Source organism: Pseudophryne corroboree, chromosome 3, assembly GCF_028390025.1.
Source record: "Pseudophryne corroboree isolate aPseCor3 chromosome 3, aPseCor3.hap2, whole genome shotgun sequence".
Classification (NCBI taxonomy): Eukaryota; Metazoa; Chordata; class Amphibia; order Anura; family Myobatrachidae; genus Pseudophryne; species Pseudophryne corroboree.
This window is the reverse complement of record NC_086446.1, coordinates 125,250,113-125,273,051: the sequence shown is the minus strand read 5'-3', so window position 1 is coordinate 125,273,051 and position 22,939 is coordinate 125,250,113. Positions and strand designations below refer to the sequence as shown.

General features: G+C 49.1%; 1 protein-coding gene across 1 annotated transcript in view; it reads left to right on the top strand.

Annotated features, from left to right (window-relative positions):
* The first annotated feature begins 5,198 nt into the window (after positions 1–5,198).
* The window catches only part of LOC135057536 (glycine N-acyltransferase-like), a 160,412-nt gene continuing 142,671 nt past the window's right edge, over positions 5,199–22,939 (top strand). The window contains exon 1 of the mRNA XM_063963384.1: positions 5,199–5,371. The gene's annotated coding sequence lies outside the window, so the exon portion shown is untranslated. The remainder of the gene's footprint in view (positions 5,372–22,939) is intronic.

Below are 22,939 nucleotides of genomic sequence, written 5' to 3'. Positions count from 1 at the left end.
AAACGTGTTTTCCCCCGACCACGTAGCTGCTCGGCAGAATTGTAATGCCGAGACCCCTCGGGCAGCCGCCCAAGATGAGCCCACCTTCCTTGTGGAATGGGCCTTAACAGATTTAGGCTGTGGCAGGCCTGCCACAGAATGAGCAAGTTGAATTGTGTTACAAATCCAACGAGCAATCGTCTGCTTAGAAGCAGGGGCACCCAACTTGTTGGGTGCATATAGTATCAACAGCGAGTCAGATTTTCTGACTTCAGCCGTCCTTGAAATGTATATTTTTAAGGCTCTGACAACGTCCAACAACTTGGAGTCCTCCAAGTCGCCAGTGGCCGCAGGCACCACAATAGGTTGGTTCAGGTGAAACGCTGATACCACCTTAGGGAGAAAATGCGGACGAGTCCTCAGTTCTGCCCTATCCGAATGGAAGATTAGATAAGGGCTTTTATAAGATAAAGCCGCCAATTCAGATACTCTCCTGGCGGAAGCCAGGGCCAGTAACATAGTCACTTTCCATGTGAGATATTTAAAATCCACCTTTTTCAATGGTTCAAACCAATGGGATTTGAGGAAATCTAAAACTACATTTAGATCCCACGGTGCCACCGGAGGCAACACAGGAGGCTGTATATGCAGTACTCCTTTAACAAAAGTCTGTACCTCAGGAACTGAGGCCAATTCTTTTTGGAAGAATATTGACAGGGCCGAAATTTGAACCTTAATAGATCTCAATTTGAGACCCATAGACAATCCTGATTGTAGGAAATGTAGGAAACGACCCAGTTGAAATTCCTCCGTCGGAACACTCCGATCCTCGCACCACGCGACATATTTTCGCCAAATGCGGTGATAATGTTTCGCGGTGACTTCCTTCCTTGCCTTAATCAAGGTAGGAATGACTTCTTCTGGAATGCCTTTCCCTTTTAGGATCTGGCGTTCAACCGCCATGCCGTCAAACGCAGCCGCGGTAAGTCTTGAAAGAGACAGGGACCCTGTTGTAGCAGGTCCCTTCTCAGAAGTAGAGGGCACGGGTCGTCCGTGACCAACTCTTGAAGTTCCGGGTACCAAGTCCTTCTTGGCCAATCCGGAGCCACTAGTATTGTTCTTACTCCTCTTCACCGTATAATCTTCAATACCTTTGGTATGAGAGGCAGAGGAGGAAACACATATACTGATTTGTACACCCAAGGTGTTACCAGTGCGTCCACAGCTATTGCCTGTGGATCTCTTGACCTGGCGCAATACTTGTCCAGTTTCTTGTTGAGGCAAGACGCCATCATGTCTACCATTGGTCTTTCCCAACAGTTTATTAGCATGTGGAAGACTTCTGGATGAAGACCCCACTCTCCCGGGTGAATATCGTGTCTGCTGAGGAAGTCTGCTTCCCAGTTGTCCACGCCCGGGAAGAACACTGCTGACAGTGCTATTACGTGATTTTCCGCCCAGCGAAGAATCTTGGCAGCTTCTGCCATTGCACTCCTGCTTCTTGTGCCGCCCTGTCTGTTTACATGGGCGACCGCCGTGATGTTGTCCGACTGAATCAACACCGGTTTTCCTTGCAGGAGTGGTTCCGCCTGGCTTAGAGCATTTTAGATTGCTCTTAGTACCAGAATGTTTATGTGAAGAGACTTTTCCAGGTTCGTCCATACCCCCTGGAAGTTTCTTCCTTGTGTGACTGCTCCCCAGCCTCTCAGGCTGGCGTCCGTGGTCACCAGGATCAAATCCTGTATGCCGAATCTGCGGCCCTCCAATAGATGAGCCTTTTGCAACCACCACAGAAGATATACCCTTGTCCTTGGCGACAGGGTTATTCGCAGGTGCATCTGAGGATGCGACCCTGACCATTTGTCCAACAGATCCCTTTGGAAAATTCTTGCATGGAATCTGCCGAATGGAATTGCTTCGTAAAAAGCCACCATTTTTCCCAGGACTCTTGTGCATTGATGTACAGACACCTTTCCTGGTTTTAGGAGGTTCCTGACAGGTCGGATAACTCCTTGGCTTTTTCCTCGGGAAGAAAAACCTTTTTCTGAACCGTGTCCAGAATCATCCCTAGGAACAGCAGACGTATCGTCGGAAAACAGCTGCGATTCTTGGAATATTTAGAATCCAGTCGTGCCGTCGAAGAACTACTTTAGATAGTGCTCTTCCGACCTCCAACTGTTCTCTGGAACTTGCCCTTTTTAGGTCGTGCAAGTAAGGGATAATTTAGATGCCTTTTTTCTTTGAAGAAACATCTTTTCGGCCATTACCTTGGTAAAAAGGCCCGGGGTGCCGTGGATAATTCAAACGGCATCGTCTGAAACTGATATTGACAGTTCTGTACCACGAACCAGAGGTACCCTTGATGAGAAGGACAAAATTTGGACATGGAGGTAATCCTTGATGTCCAGGGACACCATATAGTCCCCTTTTTTCCGGTTCGCTATCACTGCTCTGAGTGACTTTATCTCGATTTGAACCTTTTATGTAAGTGTTCAAAACATTTTAGATTTAGACTATGTGTCACCAAGCCGTCTGGCTTCAGTACCACCATATAGTGTGGAAAAATAATACCCTTTTCCTTGTCGTAGGAGGGGTACTTTGATTATCACCTGCTGGATATACAGCTTGTGAATTGTTTCCAATGCTGCCTCCCTGTCGGAGGGAGCCGTTGGTAAAGCAGACTTCAGGAACCTGCGAGGAGAAGATGTCTCGACTCTCCAATCTTTACCCCTGGGATAATACTCGTACGATCTAGGGGTCAACTTGCGAGTGATCCCACTGCGCCCTGAGACTCTTGAGACTACCCCCCCACCTTGAGTCCGCTTGCACGGCCCCAGCGTCATGCTGAGGACTTGGCAGACGCGGTGGAGGGCTTCTTTTCCTGGGAAAGGGCTGCCTGCTGCAGTCTACTTCCCTTACCTCTATGTCTGGGCAGATATGACTGGCCTTTTGCCTGCATGCCCTCATGGGAAAGGAAAGATTGAGGCTGAAAAGACGGTGTCTTTTTTAGCTGAGATGTAACTTGGGGTAAAAAAGGTTGGATTTCCCAGCTGTTGCTGTGGTCCCCAGGTCCGATGGACCGACCCCCAAATAACTCCTTCCCTTTATACAGCAATACTTCCATCTGCCGTATGGGATCTGTATCACCTGACCACTGTCGTGTCCCTGACATCTTCTGGGAGATATGGACAACGCACTTATCTTGATGCCAGAGAGCAAATATCCCTCTGTGCATCTCACATACATATATATAGAATGCATCCTATTAAATGCTCTACATGAATAAAATATTTTCAGTCAGGGAATCCGACCAAGCCAACCCAGCACTGCATCTCCAGGCTGATGGCGATCGCTGGTCGCAGTATAACCACCGTATGTGTGTATATACTTTTTAGGATATTTTTCCAGCTTCCTATCAGCTGGCTCCTTGAGGGCGGCCGTATCTGGAGACGGTAACGCCACTTGATAAGCGTGTGAGCGCTTTTATCTGATTCAGGAAAAACTACAGGTAGTTTTTTCACTCCCACATAATACCCTTTCTTGTGGTACTTGTAGTATCAGAAACACGTAACACCTCCTTCATTGCCCTTAACGTGTGGCCCTAATGAGAAATACGTTTGTTTATTCACCGTCGACACTGTATTCAGTGTCCGTGTCTGTGTCTGTGTCGACCGACTGAGGTAAATGTTTTTAAAACCCCTGACGGTGTTTCTGAGACGCCTGGACCGGTCCTAATAGATTGTCGGCCGTCTCATGTCGTCAACCGACCTTGCAGCGTGTTGACATTCTCACGTAATTCTCTAAATAAGCCATCCATTCCGGTGTCGACTCCCTAGAGAGTGACATCACCATTACAGGCAATTTCTCCGCCTCCTCACCAACATCGTCCTCATACATGTCGACACACACGTACCGACACATAGCACACACACCGGGAATGCTCTGACAGAGGACAGGACCCACTAGCCCTTTGGGGAGACAGAGGGAGAGTCTGCCAGCACACACCAAAAACGCTATAATTATATAGGGACAACCTTATATAAGTGTTTCTCCCTTATAGCATCTTTTATATATATACAATATCGCCAAAATCAGTGCCCCCCCTCTCTGTTTTAACCCTGTTTCTGTAGTGCAGTGCAGGGGAGAGCCTGGGAGCCTTCTCTCCAGCTTTTCTGTGAGAGAAAATGGCGCTGTGTGCTGAGGAGATAGGCCCCGCCCCTTTTTCGGCGGGCTCGTCTCCCGCTATTTTTGAAGTTAGGCAGGGGTTAAATATCTCCATATAGCCTCTGTGGGCTATATGTGAGGTATTTTTTGCCTCTAATAAGGTTTTTATTTGCCTCTCAGAGCGCCCCCCCCAGCGCTCTGCACCCTCAGTGACTGTTGTGTGAAGTGTGCTGAGAGGAAAATGGCGCACAGCTGCAGTGCTGTGCGCTACCTTTATGAAGACTCAGGAGTCTTCAGCCGCCGATTTTGGACCTCTTCTCTCTTCAGCGTCTGCAAGGGGGCCGGCGGCGCGGCTCCGGTGACCATCCAGGCTGTACCTGTGATCGTCCCTCTGGAGCTAGTGTCCAGTAGCCAAGCAGCAAATCCACTCTGCACGCAGGTGAGTTCACTACTTCTCCCCTAAGTCCCTCGTTGCAGTGATCCTGTTGCCAGCAGGACTCACTGTAAAGTAAAAAACCTAAGCTAAACTTTCTCTAAGCAGCTCTTTAGGAGAGCCACCTAGATTGCACCCTTCTCGTTCGGGCACAAAATCTAACTGGAGTCTGGAGGAGGGTCATAGGGGGAGGAGCCAGTGCACACCACCTGATCTGGTAAAAGCTTTACTTTTTTGTGCCCTGTCTCCTGCGGAGCCGCTATTCCCCATGGTCCTTTCAGGAACCCCAGCATCCACTTAGGACGATAGAGAAATGGTGCTCCAGCCAATCAGCTCCTACCTGACATGTGTTTGAAAAATGACAGTTAGGAGCTAATTGGCTGGAGCACCATTTATCATACTCAACGAGTTTTAAAACGTGTTGCATATGAGAAAACTTGTTGATAAATGGTTCCCTAGAGTCTGTGTATTATCTGTCTTTGCAGTAAATGATGTATTTTGATATTACTGTATCTCTAGGACCCATAAGATCCAGCTGTCTTCATGCTTTCCCAGGCCCTCTCCAATAGCAGTGCTGCCTGGTTACACCGTCCCCCCCGAATATTTACTAGGAGGCGTTCAGTGTCACAGATTCCAGCCTTTAAGCAGAGCCTGTCTGTCCACCCCTCAGACTCCAGCGCTGACTCAAGAGGGGGCAGCTCGCAGACCGAAGTGCCGAAGGAGGGTTTGCCTGCCTGGCCAGACTCTCTTCACTTTCCGGCAGACAGGGAAAACTGAGTGCAGCCAGGAGCTGAGGTAACTGCCCTACTCTTGCAGACCTGTCACTCCTCCCTATATCTCTCTTCTCTCCTGTCCTGAGTGCAGGAGTGCTTATATAGAGTCCCCTGTTAGCCCTGGAAGTGTCCAATCAATCACATACTGCACTCAGACTTTCCAAGAGATCCCAGACTTTTAAAATCATTAACCCATTCTAACCCCATGTTGTTCACTGTGAAAAATACCTTAAACATCAAATATATTACACATTCTGTAAACACTTATTTCTCATACGTCCTAGAGGATGCTGGGGACTCCGTAAGGACCATGGGGTATAGACGGATCCGCAGGAGCTTGGGCACACTATAAAGACTTGAACTGGGTGTGAACTGGCTCCTCCCTCTATGCTCCTCCTCCAGACCTCAGTTAGACTTTGTGCCCAGGAGAGACTGGACACACACTAGGGGAGCTCTCCTGAGTTTCTCTAAAAGACTTTATGTTAGGTTTTTTATTTTCAGGCAGACCTGCTGGCTGCAGGCTCCCTGCATCGTGGGACTGAGGGGAGAGAAGCAGGACCTACTTCTTCTTAGTTCAAGGGCTCTGCTTCTCGGTTACTGGACACCATTAGCTCCAGAGGGTTCGATCACTTGGTGCGCCTAGCTGCTTGTTCCCGGAGCCACGCCGTCACCCCCCTCACAGAAGCCAGAAGAAAGAAGCCGGGTGACTATGTGAAGAACAGAAGACTTCAGTGACGGCAGAAGACTTCAGTAACGGAGGTACAGCGGTCGCGCTGCGCTCCTTGCTCCCACAATCCAACGGCACTCACAGGGTGCAGGGCGCTGGGGGGGGGGGGGCGCCCTGGGCAGCATATTACTGATTTCTTATTGAGGCTGGCATAAAAGCGTTTCAGTGCCTGGGCACTGTGTCTCATACCCCCGCCAGCATATCACAGCGCGCTGCGCGCCATTGTTCCCCCGCCGCCGGCTCCCACGGGTGCAGGGCGCTGGGGGGGAGTGCCCTGGGCAGCATTCTACAGTTCTTGGTTTCTGGGCTGTGAGACGTTACACTGGCAGTGCCGGGGCTCCGTGGCCCGGACCCCCGCCAGCATGTTATAGCGCACTGCGCGCCATTTCTCCCCCGCCGCCGGCTCCCACGGGTGCAGGGCGCTGGGGGGGGGGAGCGCCCTGGGCAACATATTATGGCACTTTTTGAGCTTAAACTGGCGGTGCCGGGGCTCCGTGTCCCGGACCACCGCCAGCATGTTGTAGCGCGATGCGCGCCATTTCTCCCCGCCGCTGGCTTCCATGGGTGCAGGGCGCCGGGGGGGGGGAGCACCCTGTGCGGAATTTGTTTCTTATGGTATATAGTGTCTTTACACTATATACGGTGCCAGACTGGCTTGTGTATTTATATATATATATATATATATGTATAATGTTTATACTATTATGAGCGGGCTTAAGCGCGCCGGGAAGAGGCGGAGCTTAGCCATCACGAAGGAGTCAGCGCCAATTTCCTCCGGTCCCCGACAAGACTTACTGTATAGTAGGAAGATGGGGGGGGGCACAGTGGTTTTTTAATGCTATATGGGTGTCCTTTAGCATTATGTTGATAATGGTCGCACAATCCTTGTTGTAATACATCAATTCACTGTTTCCCGGTTTGTACCCACTATTGGTTGGTCGACAGGTGTGAGGGTTTTGTCACAAACTACTGTGGGGATAACGGTCGGCTTCGCCGGCGCTTGGCGGTACTTGATTCGGAAAATTGAGTATTAGCAAATTGGTGTTTGTGTGCTTAAAACAGTAAACACGATAGGCGAGAGACACTTGTTTGTGGATGCCCTGTCGGCATCAACGGTATTTCCTGGGTAAAGATGTTATCATGCGGTTATTGCCTGGTACAGGTTGAGTATCCCTTATCCAAAATGCTTGGGAGCAGAGGAATTTTGGATATCGGATTGTTCCGTATTTTGGAATAATTGCATACCATAATGAGATATTATGGTGATGGGACCTAAATCTAAGCACAGAATGCATTTATGTTACATATAAACCTTATACACCCAGCCTGACAGTGACGTGCGGTGAGGTCCGGGCCTGGGGAGGCACTGCAGCTAAACACCCCCCCCCCCCTACCCGGAAAAAAAAAGTGCAGTCCCCCCACACCACTAAAACCAGCACCAGGCAGAACCAGCCAGGGAGGATAATGCCATAGCAGGGGAGACACTCAGTGTGGGGTCCCCCTGCCATTAAACACCCCCCAAACCAGTCAGCCCAGGGCTGGAATTCCTCGGAAAGTGGGACCCCCAAAAAATCTAAACGGGGTCCCCCCTCCCGAGCAACAACCAGCACTGGGCTGATAGCCCAGTGCTATGCCCCGCACCCCTGGTGGCGGTGGGTGCGGGGTTCATTGTATGCTAATTCTGTTCTTTACAGGTGGCCTACAGATCCCAGCAAGCCTGCCCCAGCATGCTGGCACTTGGAGAACCACAAGTGCCAGCATGCCCGGACATAAAGGGCCCGCTGGCACCTGTAGTCCACCTGCAAAGAATAGTAATATTGTTCTTGTAAGGATTATATCTCTGAACCACCTCGATTTGATGACCCCTTAGGTACCCGGAGAGTATCTCTTAACACAAAGAGTAAGCACGCAGCTGTAGTTAAGAATCACTCTGTTTATTGATTGTTTAACATTGGTATAAAAAGAGAACACATAAGGGTGTAACTGACAAGTGTAAAAGAGCTCATTGGCTTAGGGGTGGTGCTTGGGTGGGGTACGTGTGGGTGGTTGCATACTTGGCATAACATAATTGGATATAGCAGTTGCTAAGCAGATGTTATATACATTGCATCAGACGGAACTTCATATACGGGTTTTCTGCAAGCGTCTCAAGCATCTATGAAAGTTTGTAACACAGGATATTTAGTAACACACAGAAGTAATAGAAACAGGTTTGATCTGGTATGGAACTGTCCTTGAAGATAAGACACAAACAAGCCTTGTATTGTATGAACAGATAAGGGTATCCTGTAGAGAGTGCGTACGTGTCTATTCAAGCACATAACAGTTCATATAGCATGTTTAACCCTTCAATCCCCTCTTAGAATCATATATTTATATAACATGATTCTTTACATGGAGCTTTTTATTTCTATATTCAGTTAGGTATTGCTTATAGGCTGCAGGGGAGTTAGGAGGGATTGTAAGGACGGCTTCATACATAAGCGAGTTTTCAATACCTTTTGTGGCGAGTTTTCTGCAGCAGGGTATAATGCAAAAGAAAACAACACAAAAAATTGCTATCACAATCAATATGTAGATTCCTAGTTGAACAAGACCCTGTTTCCAATTTTCAAACCAACCAAAGTATTGGCTCCATGGGTTATCAATACCTGAATTCTTTTTTTTAGCTCTATGGATAAATTCTCTAGTTTGTTTATAGCAAGAGTGATTTTACCATTAGGGCCAGTGTTATCAGGTATGTAGGTACAACATCCTTCTACCTTACCTATATAAACACAAGTACCACCTTTCTCGGCTAACATCATATCAAGGGCCATTCTATTTTGGGATGTCATCTGGGAAGTGGCTTCCAGTTGCTCAGCTATACCTTTAAGGGCATCCTTGGTATCATTAACAAATCTCTGTTGGTTATAATAAATATAGTTAATCCAAGCAACATTTTTGTTCACAGTAATTATAGGGATCAGTGATTCAAAGCCTGCAGCTACTTCATCTCTAGCTTTAAACTCGTCTGGGACCCCTCTTGGGACCCCTATGGCATCAATATATACATGTGGATCAAAACTACCTCCTGGGAGTTCCCGCTTCTTTCTATTAGTGGGGACATCGGGGGGAGGTTTAGGTTGATCGTCTGGGAGAATGTGAAGTGGCATTATTATTTTGGCTAGGGCACATTCACCTTTCCAGGGTGTATCTAACTTGGTTCTAAGTTTCATATCTCCACATATGTAATAAATGTCACCTAATGATTTAGTTTGGTTAACTAGGACAGTGGTTCTTGTTTCTGCACAATATCCTGGTGGGAAGGTTTTCAAATCTTTTCCTGAGGTAGCATTAGATACATAACAAGTGTAATTACCGGGGTATATGGTTATGGTATTACCTGGGTTAGGGTTTTTTGACAGTATGGGGTATTCCTTTTTCCACATTTCACATTGGCTGTCATTGGTTTTGGTGCCGTTGTAAAGGCTGAAAAAACAACTTTCCTGCTCTAGGGGTATATTAAGGGGCACTGTGCCTAGGTGAGGCCTAGATCTGCCACAAACATAGCAGTTACTTTTATTATGTTTATTGGCGCTATATTTCATCCATTCTAACCAGAAATTGATGTCAGAGAAACCAGTTTCAATAGCTAGGATGTCTTCAAAGGTGGGATTGTTAATGGCTATCATATCCTTGAAGGTAGCTATATGAGGCCTTAGGGGTTTACCTTGGGGGATAGCCTTAGACTGATACGCTGGATTGTTAAACATGTCCCATAAATGAAAGCTTTGCCTTTCGCTATAGTACCCTGTTCCCCACCATGAATCAGTAACACAAATATAAACTGTCTCAGATATTCCTGATTTTCTTTTTTTTGTGTATAGAGTGTTTTGCTTCAGCAAGCTTGGAGAACAGAAAGTAATCTAAGACATAGGTGGCTACGTGTGTGTTGGAGGAGTTATACCATAAGGTGGTCACCCCTTCCTTTTGTGAGATGTTAACCTCAGTTCTACAGGGAAGTGTTAGGACTGTGATGAGGGTTAGGATAACACATGCCCAGCGGGGTCCGTGGTTCACAATCATCTTCTCCATGTGTGAGGTCATCTTGGTTGGAGGTCAGGGCTGTCTGCCCCCGTTAGTACCTCTCCTGGACTTGCTTCGCGGTTTGGGCTGGGTATCTTCTTTACTCGGGATGCATGGATCCAGGTGGGCCCCTCCTCAGTAAGGACAGCTGTTCTGGTCACTGCTACAACGTCTGTCTCTGGACCATAGGCAAAATCTCCTGGACCTTTGTTCCTGGGGAGCACTTTCACAATGACCTTGTCTCCGACCTGGAAAGGATGTGCTGGTTCCTGTGGGTTAGAAGGATTTTTACAAGCAACCTTATGTTCAATCTCATCTAGTTTTGTTATGAGGGACCTGACGTATTCTTCCCTTATGAGCTCTAAGTCTCCTTCCTGTACTACTAATGGTTTCTTAGCCCAGGGTGTGGGGAAGGGTCTTCCCATGAGTATTTCAAAAGGTGAATAACCTAGGGTTTTCTGGGGAGTTATTCTGATTTCTGCTAGTATGATAGGGAGGGCTTGCTTGAGGTATACATGGTTTCCCCTCTTTGCAGATTAATCCTGTTTTAGGATTCTTCTGCATTATTGGAAACAACCAATCAGCTAAATCTTTGGGGGAGGCAGAAACTTGGAGTTCAGTAAATAGATACTGATCATCTATCATGGGTGGGGTTATGACGGCCATGGCTTGGTATGTGGAGTCATTTGGTCTAGCACAAGAGCCGTCAACAGAAACATGGTCAGAGCCAGGAACAGGTATGGGGGACATGTCCAGTCTGGGAGATGTCTCAGTCTCTATGGTCAGACAGCAGTCATGGTCGTCGGGCAAGTCATCTTGGGGACCTTTGAGACCAAGAAGAGCGTTTAGAATAGGGGCAGGACCTGAAGTTGTATTAGCATACTTGATGGTGAGGGAGGGATTTCCCAGCAATTGTACTTCATAGCCACTAAGGCGTTGGGCAGACATGTGTTGTGTATGTAATCCTTTAAGAATGGCCAAAACATCATGGGTTGTGTGAAGTACAGTGGTGTGTCCTAGGGTGAGTGTAGTTGCCATTTCAGCTACCATTGCACAGGCCGCTAGTGCCCGAAGACAGGCAGGCATACCTTGGACCGACACAGGCATTACTTTGGAAAAGAATGCCACGGGGCGCAGCTTGCCTCCATGAAATTGAGTCAGTACCCCCGCCATGGTTTTACAGTTGTCCCTTGCATATAAATGAAACGGCAGTACATAGTTTGGGAGGCCCAGTGCCGGACTTTTTACCAACATACATTTTAGACTTTCATATGCAGTTAACATTTCTTGTGACCATTGAATCTGTTTAGGTTTGTCATTGAGAGTGGCTTGTCTCAAGATATTGTCATAGTAGGAACAATCAGATATCCACTGTCTGCAATAATTCATGCCCAGAAAGGATAGCATTTCCTTCTGAGTAGTTGGGGTGACCAGGCCCAATACAGACTGAATGCGTTGTGGACTGATTTTCCTTTCTCCCTCTGTGAGTACAAAACCCAAATAATCGACATGCTTTTTACACCATTGCATTTTCTGTTTTAGACACATTCACAGAGCCAGTTTAACAGTGATATACCATCCTCTCGGCAGGCCTCCTCCGTTTGACTACAGAGAAGCAGATCATCTGCATACTGTAGCAGGACAGAACCATAGGGGGGGTGCCAGGGAACTGCTTGCCCTCAAAAGAAAAAGCAAAAAGTAATTGTGTCTGAGGGTCCACTGGTATGCTGAAAAATGCATTTTTTAAATCAATTACTGAGAAAAATGCAGCGTGTACAGGGATGGCTGAGATGAGTGAGTTTACATCAGGTACAATAGGTGCAATGGGAACAATTAGCTGATTAATTGCCCTAAGATCTTGTACAAACCTTATAGTCCCATCTGATTTAGCTACAGGGTTAACTGGTGTGCAGTATGGGGATACTACATGTTTGAGAATGCCTTGCTTTAAGAATTGCTCTACCATGGGCTTTAGACCATCCATTTTTTCTTTAGACAATGGATATTGTTTCTGGTAAACGGGGTGTACATCAGGTTTCAGTGTGGCCTTGTAGGGGGTACAAGATATCAGGCCTGTGTCGAAGGGACCTTCTGCCCACACAAGGGGGTCTATTGTATCTAGTTCAGTGGTCTCAGTGAGCACGGGGAAGTGTGGTGAGGTTATGTCCATACCCCCACCAGTAGGGGTGATGGTTATCTGTAGTTCAGTAAGGAGGTCTCCTCCCAGCAAGTTAACTGGACAGTCAGGTATGACAGTGAAATGAGTGAGTCCCTATGTAATGTCCCCGTGGTGTGTCAATAGGGATAGGTACAGTGGAGTAAGCTTTTGTGGGTATCCCATTGATTCTCATTGAAGGAGCGGACTTTCTCAGGGGCCCATGGTACTGGTCCCTGCACAGAACACTGGTGGTGGCCCCGCTGTCAATCAGGAATGGGACACTTGTTCCATTGACACCTAGATTGATCATTGGGGGTTCCTTCCAGTGTTCTGTGAGCTGCATGAAAGTCGGGACACCCTCCTCCGGGCCCCGTCAGCGGGGCTGTCCCTACCAGTCAATCTGGAACCTTGGGGGGTCCCTGGGAACGTTGCTAAGGGGGGCAGATTCAGTTGATGGCTGCCTAGGTTTGTTAAGGGGGTAGGGGCAGTCCCTAGCCCAGTGTCCATCCTTGCCACAGTTAAAGCAGGATGTATGTCATCTGTTTGGAGGTGCAGGGGGACCCCTATTATGTGGGGTGTCCCGCTGGGGGCGAGGGTTCCTGTGTTGCCTCCGGAGGTTCTGAAAACTGTGGGTCAGTACGTTTTGAGTAGTCTTTTTAATGTCAAAACAGCCTGCTGCTTCCTTCTCATATAAATGTTTACTGAATTCCTCAATGTTGTCTGAGGTCCAACTAGAAACACTTTGTTTTACTGTCAAGGTCACAGAAGGCAGCAGGTTGTTTATAAATGTGGAAATAAGTAAGCTGTCAGTATTTACTAGGGTGAGACCTGCTTCCTCTGACCAGCATTTTTTTTAGATCTCTTCCAGAATTCAGTCACATTCTCACTAGGTTTCTGTTTGCAAGCTACTGCTAGGGACGAGCGGGTTTTAAACACTGCGTCCAGATGTTCACTCAGTTCATCCCACTAAATTGTCTAGCCAGGGGTTAACAAGGTAGTAATTTGTAGGGGAGACACGAGCAACATATTCCTTGCAGGTCTCTCCCGGGAGGGGAGGGGGGTATTCAGTCTCTTTACTCTGATCTGATCCCATATTACCAATAAGTAACTAACGTGTCTAAACTGAATTAATAACAATCTTTATCATAAAAAAAAAACATAGATTGTTCCAAACACAGTGTCATATAGTGCGTGTACACTTACCACCCACGCAATATATTTCTAAAAGAATTCACAAATAACAGGGAAGGGGAACAATAGTCTATGTATGCATTCAGCTGATCTGATCATAGATCATTGGTAACATGTGGGAGTGCATATTCCCTACACAAACTACCGGGAACAGAAAACAACAACAGTACAACTTGTGATACCAAATGTACGTACACTTACCACCCGTACAATTAATATCTCTGCAATCGTGGACAATGTTATTTGTTACAAATCAACTTTCAAATGTACTTAAAATCACTGTAAACAACAATGTCCTCTGGCACTCAGCGTCCGTGCACTTACCACCCGTTCACTGAGTGTCCTTAATAAAAAAATTACAATATGAGTACTTATAAGACAGACATACAAATATTTAGGTGATCAAATCGAGGAGGCGTTGTTATTTGGACCCCTGGTCCATCTATGGTATCCCGGATACCTGTGCCTTTATTATATGGACCCCTGGTCCTTCTATGGTATCCCTGATACCTGTTTTATGACGCCTTAAATACGTGGACCCCTGGTCCTTCTATGGTATCCCTGATACCTGTTTATGACGCCTTAAAAAAAATCCTTTACATAAAACTACGTAACATTAAGTCCCGGACTTAAATATTACCTTGTCACGTGTTCCCGGAACACGGAGTGAGTTCAGATCCAGTAGATGGTCGCAATCCCTTAGCGGACAAGACAGACAACAAAATTCTCTATCCTACCGATCAGGGGACGATCAGCTGGATCCCGGACGAGCCCCCAGACTGTAAGGATTATATCTCTGAACCACCTCGATTTGATGACCCCTTAGGTACCCGGAGAGTAACTCTTAACACAAAGAGTAAGCACGCAGCTGTAGTTAAGAATCACTCTGTTTATTGATTGTTTAACATTGGTATAAAAAGAGAACACATAAGGGTGTAACTGACAAGTGTAAAAGAGCTCATTGGCTTAGGGGTGGTGCTTGGGTGGGGTACGTGTGGGTGGTTGCATACTTGGCATAACATAATTGGATATAGCACCTGTAGTCCACCTGTAAAGAAAATATTGAAAAAAAACAAGACACATTCTTTAAAAAAATCCTTTATTAAACTGGGTCTTCACCTGGGGGCGGCGGCCTTTAAGCTCTTTTGCATGGCCGCCGCCTTCCCAGGGCTTCCGGCATCTTCACCTGGGGGGGCGCCACCTCCCCAGGGCTTCTGGGGTCTTCCTCCGGCGTCTTCACCTGGTGTGCGGCGGCTGCTAAGCTCTTTTGCATAGCCGCCGCACATCCAGGACTTCCACGACGTCTTCACCTGGGAGGCGGCGGCCTTTAAGCTCTTTTGCATGGCCGCCGCCTTCCCAGGACTTCCAGCATCTTCACCTGGTGGGCGGCGGCTGCTAAGCTCTTTTGCATAGCCGCCGCCCATCCAGGACTTCCACGGCGTCTTCAGGAGCTCTTCTCCGCTCCTCCTCCGCCGTCGGACTGACAGCCGCTGCCTCGCGCTGACTTATATAAGTCAGCGGGAGGGGGCGGGGCGATGACGCGGCGAGCCATGATTGGCTCGCGGCGGCCATCTTGAATTTAAAAAATGACGCTGAGGCGCCATTTTTGAAATGGGTACCGCTTCCGCTGCCAAACTCTGCACAAGGGGTCTGAATGCCGCGTCCCGCCGCCGCTACCGCCGCTCGCCTCTCTGCCGCCAGCACCTCCGCTGCCCGGCCCGCCGCATCCCGCATCTCCGCCGCCCGCACCTCCGCAGGTACCGACGCCCACACAGTGATTGACAGCGGATCCAGTGACGGATCCGCTGGCCAATCACTGTGCCTTCACTCACAGGGACGTGCTTTCATAGGATGAAAGCACGTCCCTGTAGGAAAGCGGCACCACTAATGGTGCCGCTTTCCCATGTTATTTCAATGGGCTTTTCCTGCCCATTGCTAGGCCCCGCCCGCGCCCACCCCCGCTCCCCATACCTTTCCTAATCACTACGGGAGGCACCACGATCGGTGCCTCCCAAACTGATTTTCACATAGGTATAATAATAAAGAAGATACTTATGTGTCATAAGTATCTTCTTTGTATTATTTTACTCATTAATGACAGGGGAGGCACTGCCTCCCCTGCCTCCCCTGACTGCACGTCCCTGCAGCCTGAAGGTAATTTTAGCCAATATTTTTTATAACTTTGTGCATTAAACAAAGTGTGTGTACATTCACACAATTAATTTATGTTTCATATACACCTTATACACACAGCCTGCAGGTCATTTAATACAATATTTTTAATAACTTTGAGTATTAAATAGGGATGAGCTGGTTCGGTTCCTCGGAATCCGAACCCGCCCGAACTTCATGTTTTTTTACACGGGTCCGAGCGACTCGGATCTTCCCGCCTTGCTCGGTTAACCCGAGCGCGCCCGAACGTCATCATCCCGCTGTCGGATTCTCGCGAGGCTCGGATTCTATCGCGAGACTCGGATTCTATATAAGGAGCAGCGCGTCGCCGCCATTTTCACACGTGCATTGAGATTCATAGGGAGAGGACGTGGCTGGCGTCCTCTCCGTTTATAGAGAAGAGAGTGAGACAGTAGAGAGAGACACAGTAGTAATTTTGGGGAGCATTAGGAGGAGTACTAGTTACTTGCTGAAGTGATAGATAGTGTGACTGTATATTATCTGACTTGTGGGGGAGACACTGACAGTGGGGAGCAGTTAGAGTCTGAGAGCAGGACTCGGGAGTACATATAACGTACAGTGCACACTTTTGCTGCCAGAGTGCCACACTGCCATTGTGACCACACTGACCACCAGTATAATATATATTGTGATTGTCTGCTTAGGAGTACTACTTGCAAGTTGCTGATAGTGTGACCAGTGACCTGACCACCAGTCACCACCAGTTTAATATATATATATATATATATAATTGTATATAATATATATATAATATTGTATACCACCTACCCGTGGTTTTTTTTTTTTTCTTTCTTCTTTATACATACTACTATAGTAGCTTACTGTAGCAGTCTGCGGTGCTGCTGAGCTGACTGTGTCCAGCAGGTCCGTCATCAGTCATTACATAATAAATATATATACCTGTCCGGCTGCAGTACTAGTGATATTATATATATATATATTGATTTCATCTCATTATCATCCAGTCTATATTAGCAGCAGACACAGTACGGTAGTCCACGGCTGTAGCTACCTCTGTGTCGGCAGTCGCTCGTCCATCCATAATTGTATACCACCTACCCGTGGTTTTTTTTTTTTTTCTTTCTTCTTTATACATACTACTATAGTAGCTTACTGTAGCAGTCTGCGGTGCTGCTGAGCTGACTGTGTCCAGCAGGTCCGTCATCAGTCATTACATAATAAATATATCTACCTGTCCGGCTGCAGTACTAGTGTGATATAATATATATTGATTTCATCTCATTATCATCCAGTCTATATTAGCAGCAGACACAGTGCGGTAGTCCACGGCTGTAGCTACCTCTGTGTCGGCAGTCGCTCGTCCATCCATAATTGTATACCACCTACCCGTGTTTTTTTTTTTCTTTCTTCTTTATACATACTACTATAGTAGCTTACTGTAGCAGTCTGCGGTGCTGCTGAGCTGACTGTGTCCAGCAGGTCCGTCATCAGTCATTACATAATAAATATATCTACCTGTCCGGCTGCAGTACTAGTGTGATATAATGTATATTGATTTCATCGCATTATCATCCAGTCTATATTAGCAGCAGACACAGTACGGTAGTCCACGGCTGTAGCTACCTCTGTGTCGGCAGTCGCTCGTCCATCCATAAGTATACTAGTATCCATCCATCTCCATTGTTTACCTGAGGTGCCTTTTAGTTGTGCCTATTAAAATATGGAGAACAAAAATGTTGAGGTTCCAAAATTAGGGAAAGATCAAGATCCACTTCCACCTCGTGCTGAAGCTGCTGCCACTAGTCATGGCCGAGACGATGAAATGCCAGCAACGTCGTCTGCCAAGGCCGATTCCCAATGTCATAGTACAGAGCATGTAAAATCCAAAACACCAAATATCAGTAAAAAAAGGACTCCAAAATCTAAAATAAAATTGTCGGAGGAGAAGCGTAAACTTGCCAATATGCCATTTACCACACGGAGTGGCAAGGAACGGCTGAGGCCCTGGCTTATGTTCATGGCTAGTGGTTCAGCTTCACATGAGGATGGAAGCACTCAGCCTCTCGCTAGAAAAATGAAAAGACTCAAGCTGGCAAAAGCACCGCAAAGAACTGTGCGTTCTTCGAAATCCCAAATCCACAAGGAGAGTCCAATTGTGTCGGTTGCGATGCCTGACCTTCCCAACACTGGACGTGAAGAGCATGCGCCTTCCACCATTTGCACGCCCCCTGCAAGTGCTGGAAGGAGCACCCGCAGTCCAGTTCCTGATAGTCAGATTGAAGATGTCAGTGTTGAAGTACACCAGGATGAGGAGGATATGGGTGTTGCTGGCGCTGGGGAGGAAATTGACAAGGAGGATTCTGATGGTGAGGTGGTTTGTTTAAGTCAGGCACCCGGGGAGACACCTGTTGTCCGTGGGAGGAATATGGCCGTTGACATGCCTGGTGAAAATACCAAAAAAATCAGCTCTTCGGTGTGGAAGTATTTCAACAGAAATGCGGACAACATTTGTCAAGCCGTGTGTTGCCTTTGTCAAGCTTTAATAAGTAGGGGTAAGGACGTTAACCACCTCGGAACATCCTCCCTTATACGTCACCTGCAGCGCATTCATAATAAGTCAGTGACAAGTTCAAAAACTTTGGGCGACAGCGGAAGCAGTCCACTGACCAGTAAATCCCTTCCTCTTGTAACCAAGCTCACGCAAACCACCCCACCAACTCCCTCAGTGTCAATTTCCTCCTTCCCCAGGAATGCCAATAGTCCTGCAGGCCATGTCACTGGCAATTCTGACGATTCCTCTCCTGCCTGGGATTCCTCCGATGCATCCTTGCGTGTAACGCCTACTGCTGCTGGCGCTGCTGTTGTTGCTGCTGGGAGTCGATGGTCATCCCAGAGGGGAAATCGTAAGACCACTTTTACTACTTCCACCAAGCAATTGACTGTCCAACAGTCCTTTGCGAGGAAGATGAAATATCACAGCAGTCATCCTGCTGCAAAGCGGATAACTGAGGCCTTGGCATCCTGGGTGGTGAGAAACGTGGTTCCGGTATCCATCATTACTGCAGAGCCAACTAGAGACTTGTTGGAGGTACTGTGTCCCCGGTACCAAATACCATCTAGGTTCCATTTCTCTAGGCAGGCGATACCGAAAATGTACACAGACCTCAGAAAAAGAGTCACCAGTGTCCTAAAAAATGCAGCTGTACCCAATGTCCACTTAACCACGGACATGTGGACAAGTGGAGCAGGGCAGGGTCAGGACTATATGACTGTGACAGCCCACTGGGTAGATGTATGGACTCCCACCGCAAGAACAGCAGCGGCGGCACCAGTAGCAGCATCTCGCAAACGCCAACTCTTTCCTAGGCAGGCTACGCTTTGTATCACCGGTTTCCAGAATACGCACACAGCTGAAAACCTCTTACGGCAACTGAGGAAGATCATCGCGGAATGGCTTACCCCAATTGGACTCTCCTGTGGATTTGTGGCATCGGACAACGCCAGCAATATTGTGTGTGCATTAAATCTGGGCAAATTCCAGCACGTCCCATGTTTTGCACATACCTTGAATTTGGTGGTGCAGAATTTTTGAAAAAACGACAGGGGCGTGCAAGAGATGCTGTCGGTGGCCAGAAGAATTGCGGGACACTTTCGGCGTACAGGCACCACGTACAGAAGACTGGAGCAACACCAAAAACGCCTGAACCTGCCCTGCCATCATCTGAAGCAAGAAGTGGTAACGAGGTGGAATTCAACCCTATATATGCTTCAGAGGTTGGAGGAGCAGCAAAAGGCCATTCAAGCCTATACAATTCAGCACGATATAGGAGGTGGAATGCACCTGTCTCAAGCGCAGTGGAGAATGATTTCAACGTTGTGCAAGGTTCTGCTGCCCTTTGAACTTGCCACACGTGAAGTCAGTTCAGACACTGCCAGCCTGAGTCAGGTCATTCCCCTCATCAGGCTTTTGCAGAAGAAGCTGGAGACATTGAAGGAGGAGCTAACACGGAGCGATTCCGCTAGGCATGTGGGACTTGTGGATGGAGCCCTTAATTCGCTTAACAAGGATTCACGGGTGGTCAATCTGTTGAAATCAGAGCACTACATTTTGGCCACCGTGCTCGATCCTAGATTTAAAACCAACCTTGGATCTCTCTTTCCGGCAGACACAAGTCTGCTGGGGTTCAAAGACCTGCTGGTGAGAAAATTGTCAAGTCAAGCGGAACGCGACCTGTCAACATCTCCTCCTTCACATTCTCCCGCAACTGGGGGTGCGAGGAAAAGGCTCAGAATTCCGAGCCCACCCGCTGGCGGTGATGCAGGGCAGTCTGGAGCGACTGCTGATGCTGACATCTGGTCCGGACTGAAGGACCTGTCAACGATTACGGACATGTCGTCTACTGTCACTGCATATGATTCTCTCCCCATTGAAAGAATGGTGGAGGATTATATGAGTGACCGCATCCAAGTAGGCACGTCACACAGTCCGTACTTATACTGGCAGGAAAAAGAGGCAATTTGGAGGCCCTTGCACAAACTGGCTTTATTCTACCTAAGTTGCCCTCCCACAAGTGTGTACTCCGAAAGAGTGTTTAGTGCCGCCGCTCACCTTGTCAGCAATTGGCGTACGAGGTTACTTCCAGAAAATGTGGAGAAGATGATGTTCATTAAAATGAATTATAATCAATTCCTCCGTGGAGACATTGACCAGCAGCAATTGCCTCCACAAAGTACACAGGGAGCTGAGATGGTGGATTCCAGTGGGGACGAATTGATAATCTGTGAGGAGGGGGATGTACACGGTGATATATCGGAGGATGATGATGAGGTGGACATCTTGCCTCTGTAGAGCCAGTTTGTGCAAGGAGAGATTAATTGCTTCTTTTTCGGTGGGGGTCCAAACCAACCCGTCATTTGGAGAGAGAATTGACTGCATAGGAGAGGAATGAGTTAAACATCCTGTGAGGGGTGGACCTGACTGTGAGGAAGTACAGCCCTTAGGAAAAGGGGAGGGTTAGGATATATATGGCCAGGAGTGGCCATTTTGGGTCTCTTTGATAGTGATTTGTCTTGGGGTAAGTGCTGCTGTGCAGAGAATTTTTATTACCCCTTTTTCAAATTTGCTTTAAGTTAATTGATAGTGATTTGCCTTGTGAATGGGTGAGTCCTGCAGTGCAGAACTTTCCCATTTTCAATAGTCTTGACTTAATTTAATATTTCTTGGTCTGTTTATGCCCCTCTCTGCATACGAGATCTGCCCTGCTTAGGAATGGCTTCCCAACCCCGGCGTTCCGCCGGGACACCAGGCCGTTGTCGGGCATCAGGCGCTGGGTCTGGGCCGGAGGATGGCCTAGCTGGCCCTGGGGACGGCGTCCCGTCCCCTGGGACCTTCAGCGGATCTGACAGCGGGCCGGAGCAGAGTGCGGGATGGGGGGAGACTCAGGGTCGGGCGCGCCGCGATGGGCGCGCGTTGCGATGGGAGCCGATCCATCCTGCAGTCTCTTCCCCCTCGCCACAACCGCAAATCAGCGCCGGCCGAGGGGGGACATATAGGCGGGAGACGACGGTGACCAAGGCTGCAGCGGAGAATGTGGCGCCGGGAAGAGACGGGGTGCGCGCGCCCGCGCTCGCCACAGGCGGCGCAGTTTGCGCGCACATGTGCGCGCAGCGGCGCCGCTGGTCTCCCTTGCTCAATCCCCAACAGCCGGGGAGCGGGGGAGAAGAAGGGGCAGAGAGCGGTGCAGGAGCAGCAGTGCTGCTCAGGGCCAGGAAGCGCGGTGGCTGAGCCGTTAGCTTAGTGGGTAGCATCTGGATTGTAACCAGGATGTCCTAGGTTCAATCCCCACTATGGGTTGTAACTAAACGCTGCGGCACCCTCCCCGCAAACGGAAGGAGCTCCGGCCTGAGGGGGGAGGGTGCGCGCGGCGAGAGGGATAGCGAACGCGGCGCTGGCTCCGGCTGGCTGGCCAGCGGAGTAGGCGCTGTATCGCGGGGGTCAGGGCCGCTGGCGGGTAAAGGCGCTGCCATTCCCCTCCGAGGCAAGCTGGGCGCAGGGCGTTGGGGTCACAGTTGACGCCAATCAAGTGCCCAGCGAGCAGGCGTACGAACACGCCGGCTGGGGAGCCCGCGGGGGGGGGGATGCTGAGTTTTTTTGGGGGGGCCAGGACCCCTCCGGAACTTTGGCGTCAGCCCTGGCCGCGTTGGTGGCTACGTTGGGGCCGCGGCCTCTTCCCCGGAAGTGTCTAGCGCTTCCGGAGTGCAGGCAGTGGCAGGCGGGTCCGGTTCAAAGACGGTTCCGTCAGCGCAGCGGGTTGCGTGGGCTTGCAGGGAGATCGGTGAGGCCGTAGCGCATTTGGAGCGTGGTTCCGAGCGGGACGAGCAAGGGAGCGCTAGGAGGACGCCTCCCTCCCAGTTACTGGGCGTGCGCTGCGAATTTTGGTCTGGGTCGTTCTCTCCGTCATTTTCTGCAGGTGCTTACGGAGCCGAGGAAATGGAAGGAAGCGAAAACGATGACGTGGCGTTCGACACGCCGGAGGATTCTAGGTCCGAGCAGTCGGAGGCGTCAGGTGAGTCGGACCAGTAGGGGTCGGGCTCCAGCACGCGCTCCAGTTCTTGCAGCTCGTCTTCGTCGTCGCAGGCGCCCGTGTCAGTAGTACGACTAAGGCGAAGAAGCGTGCGACTACATTCGCCATGAAGGCGGCGGGGCAGCAGGTGTGGCGGAAGAAGCGTAGGCGGGTTAGCAGGGACGCTCGCAGGGCCAAGAAGCGACGCGTTCTGCCCGGGGTAGTCCGCTGCGAGTATACTGCTGTTATGCGGGGGATAGGAGACAGCTGCCGTGGGAAGATTCGCAGGGGGGACTACGTCTACGTGTTCGTCATGACAAAAGACGCGGAGAAGGACTTTAAGTCGGCGGCAGCAAAGGAGGGAATCGGGGCCGAGGCCTTCCGTACCTTCGATAACTGGCTGGCTGGCTTTTGGGTCTTCGCGGCTTGTTACCTAGAAGATAGGCCGGACGAGCACAGGCATAGCATTGGGACCTGCACCTCATGGCGTAGATATGATAAAGAGTTCCGGGAGAAGCAGGACGGGATATAGGTCATGGACTTTGGGTTTAAGGACGTAGAAGTCTGGCTCAAGGTCACTCGGGCTTCGCAGCAGGGTAAAGAGCCCCGGAACGCGGAGGGCGGACGGGCACCGCGCAGGGTCGTCCGCCCATGTGCACGGCGCGGACGGCGGGTCGGCCAAGCCAGGTTGGTCGGCCGTCCGGGCAGGGGGGCAGCCCGCAACGAAAG